The sequence below is a fragment of the Physcomitrium patens genome, chromosome 14, assembly GCF_059467195.1.
Source record: "Physcomitrium patens ecotype Gransden chromosome 14, ASM5946719v1, whole genome shotgun sequence".
Classification (NCBI taxonomy): Eukaryota; Viridiplantae; Streptophyta; class Bryopsida; order Funariales; family Funariaceae; genus Physcomitrium; species Physcomitrium patens.
In genome coordinates this window covers 2,013,009-2,019,008 of record NC_143423.1, presented here as the reverse complement: position 1 = coordinate 2,019,008, position 6,000 = coordinate 2,013,009, and positions in this window count along the sequence as shown.

Below are 6,000 nucleotides of genomic sequence, written 5' to 3'. Positions count from 1 at the left end.
AGATGTTCTTCAAATCCAATTGGTTGAAAATGGATTGAAAAAACATTTTTTAATACTTTTTAATTAGAAAAGTGACATATAATAATAATTAATAAGACATAGGTCCTTTAATAATATAAAATTATTCCACAAATAATTTTATTTGTTGAATTGGAGGTGAAAACGTCAAATTTTAAATCATGCTAAATTGGCCTTTAATGGTAAGAAATTTATACTATTCTAAAGAACTAATCTTGCTAGAATTAGCTATACCCGCTTTTGAAAAAGTATCTAATGGAGTATCCAATCCTTCTGTACCTTATTCACTTTCAATTAATGGATTCAAGAGATATGCTAGATTATTGACAAAATTTCTCGCGAGTGCTCTCAATAGTTTTTTTAACAATATATATGACTAAAATATTAATGGCCTGTCATATTTTTGGTATATTTGGATATGTCGACAGGCATGCAACCATCGTTTAATGCAACTTTATTGACGCTTCTTTTTTAGATTATGTTCTTGCTTATCTTGCAACAAATTTCTTGCTTCTGCTCTCTCTTATCTTCCTTTCAACTAGCATTTTTTCCTTAGTATAGTATTTTCATTCTTATTAACCATAATCTTTCATTACATATTAGTAAAATTATTTTCTATTTCCAATCTAAATATACATTTGACTTCATTTTCAAACCAATATTGATTTTGTAACCTCTTTATGTGACATCCACAACCACATGTTCAACAATTAATTCCTAACAATCAATACTATTGTCAATTTTTTGGCAGTAGTGCCAAAAATGTAATTATCATTTTATTTACTTTAGATTAATCTAATTGGAATAAATTTATATAGGAGGATTTGTATATGAAGAAAGTCTATCCGTATGAGTTTTCATATTAGAACCACACAATTAACTATCTCTTAATCAACTAAAATACATAAGAAAGCTACAATACCTTGCACATTCTATCAAATAAAATATTAAAATCTATAATTCTATCTTATGCATTCATTGTCTCCTCTTCTCTCTACATTTATGACAACAATGGATAATATTGTACTATCATAAAAGACTGCATAAAACATTCTATGATCCAATCACTGGAATTCTCCAAAACTAACTGTCATTTCCAATAATCTGCTTCGCACAATTTCACACTCCATAGACTTCTTCTTGGCACACTCTCAACTTTCAAAAATCAATATATTATAAGTCTTCTAACCATATCCATACTTCACAAACATCTTCCATTATCAACTTTCCAATCCTCCACTTATAATTCAGGACATAATAAATTCAATTTCTCATTTGACATTATCTAAATCAAATCTTTCTTCATTTCAAAATTTTACTTCATGTTATTCAAATTCTAGCTATTACTCTTCTTCTACAAAGAAAAAAAAGAAACAAAGAGGTAGCACCAAGCTTACACTAGCTCATGACTATCACAATCTGGCTCCATCTACTTTTTCTTCAAATTACTTATACTTTCCTTAAAATGCCAACTACTACACAATCAATGATAACTACTTTTTTTGACTACATCATCCATCCTACCTTCTAAACTATCCATTCATCAGTTTATTAGCTTTGCTTTATCCTACATAATATATATTGTAAAATAGAAAAAATCATATCCATTATATATGGTGTATTAAGTAAAGTTTGAACAAACAAAAAAACCTCATTAGTTGGTTTTTCTTCTATTTACATAAAACATATTATCAATAGTTAGAATTTAGTTGATGGATAAAATTGAAGTCTAAACAACTAAATTTTATAGAAATCAACCAAATAGGACTTGGTTTTAAAAGGTTTATATTTATTTAAATATCTACAAGTATATTAGTAGAAAAGTTTAATATTATATTCTAGTATTAAGCCATCTTGTTATTAATTAAGATAAGAAAATCTTATGAAAAATTAATTTTTTTTAATTGTAATAATATAATTTAATAAAGACTATTCAAATACAAGTTTATCACATGACCATCAAACATCACTAATAATTCCCTACATTAACCTTCAAAGCCTATGATGTTTTCTTTGAGATAGGAATTTGAATCAAATTGGCATAAATAATAAGCTTGTGGACTTATTTATATATAAAGTAGTCAAAGATATGAGGTTGCTCATATCATGTAGTAGTAATATCAAGATGGAGCATTTACTTATATCAAAAGTAGTCAAAGATGTAAGGTTGCTCAATTCATTTAACAATGATGTCAAGCTTGAGCAATTTTATATTCTAAAAGTAGTCAAAATTGTGATGTTACTCAATTCATTTAAAAATAATTTCAAGCTTAAGCACCTACTTATATCAAAGCTAATTAAAGATGTGAGGTTGCCTAATTCATTCAATAATAATATCAAGCTTCAACACTCACTTATATCAAAGTTAATTAAAGATGTGAAGTTGTCCAATTCATTCAACAATGATGTCAAGCTTGAGCACATACTTATATCAAAGGTAGTCAAAGAGGTGAGGTTCCCTAATTTATTTGGCAATAATGCAAAGCTTGAGTACCTACTTATATCAAAAATAGTCAAAAAATTTAAATTACCCAATTCATTTAACAATAATGTCAAGCTTGAGCACATACTTATATCAATAGTAATCAAAGATGTAAGGTTGTTCAATTCATTTGACAATGATGTCAAGCTTGAATATGCACTTATATCAAAGGTAGTCAAAGAAGTAGATTGCTTAATTCATTTAGCAATGATGTTAAGCTTAAAAATGCACTTACATGAAAGATAGTCAAAGATGTGAAATCACCCAATTCATTTGGCAAAGATATCAAGCTGTTGCACCAACTTATATAAAAAGTAGTCAAAGATGTGAGATTGCCTAATTCATTTGGTAATGATGTCAAGCTTAAGCATTTATATATATTAAAGGTAGTCAAAGATATAAAGTTTTTTCAATTTATTTTGTAATGACATCAAGCTTGAATATACACTTAAATCAAAGATAATCAAAGATGTGAGGTTGTTCAATTCATTTAATAATGATATTAAACTTGAACGATTCTACATATATAAGATAGTCAAAGATGTAAAATTCCTCAATTCATTTGGCAATGATGTTTAGCTTGAGTACATACTTATATCAAAAGTACTCAAAGAGGTGAGGTTGTCCAATTCATATCACAATGATGTCAAGCTTAATCAGCCAGTTAAATGAGAGGATGTGACGGACATACATATTTATCTTGATAATTATCTAGATATTAAGAATAGATAGAAGTAAGTCAAAGTAGAGAAATACAATAATATCTTATAAAAAGCTTCCTAGAAGCTTCATAGACGTTATTTTGCCTTTATAAATGTCTATAAGTGATTAATAGGTTGAAAACTTGGTCAACAAGAAGGCCACATGTCGACATGTTGACGACTTATAGTGTAAGTTAGACATATGGTGCACATCTAACAAAACTTGTATTTCAAATTAGACATGTATTTTACAAGTTAGACATGTATTAGACATCTTATAGCATGTTGCCACATATTTCTTAATTAAGTAGTATATATAGAGATAAGAGTGAAGCCTTCCTCATTCTTGTCAACTCTTTTCTTACTTTTAGTTTAGTTTTAAGAGTCTTATGTTTTCTAATCTTTGGCAATAGCCATTTTAGTTCTTCTTTGAATATATATTTTCTTCTACTTTGTCACTTTTTTTTTGATATAAAGTCTACAAGTTTATGCATCTTCTTCCAATTTGTGTCCTTGATAGATTGACAAGAGTTGCACATACAATATCAAAGCTTTGTCCATTCTTGATTAAGAGTGGATTACTCTTTTTTCTTAATAAGACGTAAGCGTATTAGAAGTTGCGGATTACCTTCTTCTAAACTGATATTATTTCTATGCTTTTTTTTCTTGATTCTTGAGTATTGTATTTTATAAAAATAGACACATTTTTTTTATTTATTGTACTAGTATGGCAAAGCTTGCTGAAATGAAGAGTGCAATGGCTCAAATGCAAAAACAAATGAGAGACTTAATGCTTATAATGCATCAACTCAATCTACGACTAGAAGGAGCAACAAGATTATCAAGCAATGAAGATATAGAAATAATTCGAGTTGCTTCAACATCTATACCAAGCCATACTACTATTCTTACAATAGAATATTGTTCAAGTTTCAAAGAACCAAAAATTAGATTGTTTGAGAAGTTTGATGGTACAAGATCTAAGTTTTGAGGATTCATCAATCAGGTATAATTAGTGATTGAACTACAACCTCAAAGTTATCTAATTCAAGGATCATAAGTCAACTTTATTGGAACACTACTTTTAGATTTTGATTTATCATGGTTTTCATCTTTTCTTGAATGACATAATTCATTATTGGATAATTTAGAAGTATTCTTAACAAAGTTTTGATCTATGTATGGAAAATATGATGCAATCCATGTTGTAACTAATAAGATTTGTATCTTATAATAAGCTAATCAATCAGTGACATTATACAGTTTATAATTTTGATAATTAGCAACAAATATCAAATAGGATGATACAGCACTCATCAGCCAATTTTTCTACGGATTACAATATGAAGTAAAGAAATTGATATTTAATTTATATGATCCTCAAACATTGAGTCAAGCAATTGACTTTGTTGTGAAATGTGATAATTGACTTTTTGAGTTTTGATTTGAGAATTCCACAGGGAAACCTCAATGTTATTGCAATTCAATGATAAAACCAACAACTTTTCAATCTAAACATTTGGAAGTAGAAGACATACAAATTGATGCAGTATATTTTAAACCTCTTATCAAATGAGAAAAGACTCGTCGTCGTTAAAAAGGACTATGTTTATATTATGGAGAAGCTAAGTACTTTGTTGAATATTGTCCAAAAAAATGATGCAGCTACAAAATAAGGAGTATTGCTATCAAAGATAAAAATATGTCAAAAAAAAATTTGTCCAGCTATAATAAGGACCATGCAGCTAGAATCTTGTATAATTCCTAATGAAGGTCCTATTCTCACCTTAAAATCTTCTCCTTATTTTATAATAGATGTGCATTTATGATCTAATAATCACAAAGCCTTTGCCTTAATAGATTCAAGAGCCTCAACTTGTTTTTTAGATGAAGGATTTATTAAAAGTCATAATATACAATTAATACAAAAAACTAAATCCCTACATGTAAAAGTCATAAACGATCGTCCGTTATCTTTTAGAGATATTATTCATAAAATAATTCATATAAATATAGTAATAAATGGTCATAATAGTCGCATAATTTTTATTATAATTACATCTCTTTCTAATCCAATCATTTTAGGTTTATCATGGCTAAAAAAATATAATGCTAAGATAGATTGGATTTCTCATAAACTAGAGTTCTCTTCAAACATCATTAAGAGTTTTTCTAATCTGGTAGAAAGCCATGAGTGTGGTATAGCCAAACCTATACTTGTAGGTGCAAAAGCTTCTTTGCATGTTGCAAAAGAAGGATCATCTTTTGTTATTTATACCACACTAATTTTAAATGATGGAAAGATTTCAAGTAAAATTCTAAGTCAATATCAAGATTTTCAAGATGTTTTTGAGAAGAAGATTGCAGATATTTTCTCGGAGCATCATCCATATGATTGCTTAATTGATCTTAAAGAATGAACTCAGCCGCCATTTGGTCCAATCTATAGTTTATCACAAAATGAGTTGGCTAAACTCAAGAAGTACATTGATGAGAACTTCGTCAAGAATTTCATATGCCATCCAAAATCTCTTGCAGGAGCTCCTATCTTATTTGTGAAAAAAAAAGATGGATCATTGGGAATGTGTATGGATTATCAAGGACTCAACAAGATTACCATCAAGAATAGATATCCTTTTCTTTTGATATCTAGACTTCTTGATCAATTAAATCAAGCTAAGATCTATACAAAAATAGATATACAAAGAATATAAAATCTAGTTTGTATTAAAGAAGGAGATAAATAGAAGACTTCATTTTGAATTGATTATGGACACTCTGAATATAATGTCATGCCTT